This window comes from Lygodium microphyllum, chromosome 10 (genome assembly GCF_053477565.2).
Source record: "Lygodium microphyllum isolate KBCC chromosome 10, Lygodium_microphyllum_v1.1.10, whole genome shotgun sequence".
NCBI classification, from domain to species: domain Eukaryota; kingdom Viridiplantae; phylum Streptophyta; class Polypodiopsida; order Schizaeales; family Lygodiaceae; genus Lygodium; species Lygodium microphyllum.
In genome coordinates this window covers 15,375,070-15,377,428 of record NC_141144.1, presented here as the reverse complement: position 1 = coordinate 15,377,428, position 2,359 = coordinate 15,375,070, and positions in this window count along the sequence as shown.

Below are 2,359 nucleotides of genomic sequence, written 5' to 3'. Positions count from 1 at the left end.
AGGACGCTTCCTTTCTAAGTGTGGGGATATGTTGAGAGTGGAAAAAGATTGAATTTTTGATTGATTTTTGTTGTTTTTGAGGTCTGAATGATTGATTTTTGATGGATTTAGAGTGATGTATGGTTGTTAAAGGAAGTGTTTAAGAATGTTTTGGATGATATTGATTGTTTTGGAATCTCATGATTATTTTTAGTGGAGATATAAAGCTGTGTGATGTTCTGATAGGTTCTGTTGAGGTTCTAATTGGTTCTGTATACCTTTTGTATAGCTTCTGTTTTGTTCTGATTTTCTTCTTTGTGAAGCATGGATTGATGATTGATGAAGATTGAAATATTTTGAAAGCTTATTGAATAGTTTTTGATAGTTTGAAATGGTTTTAGTATGAGTTATGAGGATCTTCTGTTCTTTGATAACCTTTTGCAACCCTCTGTAAACCTTCTGTAGAGCCTCTGTCTCTGCTCTGTATCTATTCTGTATCTGCTCTGATCCTATTCTATACTCTTCTATAGATCTTTTGTAAGTGTTCTGTAGAGTGTATGTGTGACTTTGGAAAAGTTTTCTAACTTTTGGAAAGGATAAATCTAAGTTCAAAATGGCTAAAACAAATGGAAGAAGCAGCTACTGAAGACTGAAGAGAAGACTGGAGTGACAGTGACAGTAGTGAGCTATGAAGAGACACTGTAGTGGCTCTGGTGCCTCTTCAAATCAAACATACCTATTGGGAGGTGCATCCACAACCTAAGAAGGATTATCGAGAGTCATTATAGAGTATTGTAGTGAGGAGATGATGTACTATTGAGAGAGAGAGAGAGAGAGAGAGAGAGAGAGAGAGAGAGATAGTCAATTCTATCAAAACAGTATAACTATATATGAGAGATTGAGAAAGAAAATTATGAAGACATTGAAGATGAATACTATGTGATTGATTTCTATTCAAAAATGGTGTATTCTTTTATGTTCATTGTTCTATTGATGGATTCTATGAAGATGTTGAAGATTATGGTTGATTTTATTAAATCCGGAGGAGATATCTACTATGATGCTGCATGAAGAATTGATGTTTTCTTTATTTTGATCATCAAAGGAATGAAATAAAAGCTTGTTGATGTTACAAGATAGATTTTCTTGCAGTAGAATCCCTTTTTCCTTGTTGTTCCTCTTGGGACTCCAAATACCATGTTAGAAAGATAGATCTAGAGCATGGCAAGAGCTATGGAGGTTGGAAGATAAATACAAGACTCATGATGACATAGGCAATGGACTAACTACTACACAAGTGAATTAGGTTCCAAGATGGAAGCTTGGACTCATGAACACAATCTTGTATAGGAGATTGACAATGACAATGACACTAACTGAAAGAAGAAAGCATCATGATATATTGCATTCAACTTACTGATTAAAATGACAGTCAAGTATAATGCTTTATAGTAGTTGGATAGTAGCATTCTGCCTCACTATGCATACGGGATTCACGACATCTCTTCCTAGAGAATACATCATTTGTCATATCTTTTAACACCTCTCTCTCAAAAAGCACAATGCTAAATCTTTCATTTCCTCTCTGCCTATTCCTATCATTCATCTCTACTATCTTTTCCCTCTTGGATAGGCCCTCTCTCTTTTTCCCTCTTGGAGCTCTTGGAGGAGCCTTTAGCCATACTATCCTTTGGATGAGCCCTCTCTTTTTGTAATATTCCCACTCAAAATTATTACTAAACCTGACTCCCTGCACGCCGGGTAAAGCCTGTGCAAGGTTATCTCCCACATTGTAATTACTGGCAGTTTAATCCATAACCTACACGCTGTCGTATTGCTGCGCATTCGAGGTGTGAAAACCACCCAAAAGTTGTGCGTGTGATTTGATACTTTGTACATACTTAGTTGTTATATTTGCTCTTTCATTCTATGCTCAAGACAGAGAAGAGCAGGGATTTTTTTTTAATATTTTAAGATATGTCGATTATGGGTTTTGTGAGGAAGTACTAAACTATTTCCAAGAGATGCAAATCGAAGTACATTGGTGGATATGTTTGCCAAATGTGAGAGCTTGCTTAATGTTTAGCACACCTCAGAATGGTGCAATACAACTAGTAGGAGCATCAAGACAGGCTTGATTGTGAGTGTCATTGTATCACAGTGGACTTGGGCAGCTACTATTTTGCAAAGCTCTAATGTTACATGGGAGTATGGTGTCAATGGCCCTTTGTGGTATGCGAGTGAGATGACAATACAAGTGTTCCTTTTTGGAGTATTTGCCATTGAAATCAAACGGAAGACATCATCAGTACATACAATTGGTGAGATTGTGTGTGCGAGGTGGGTTCTTTTTGGTGCACATTGTTGTTGCTGGTGTTTG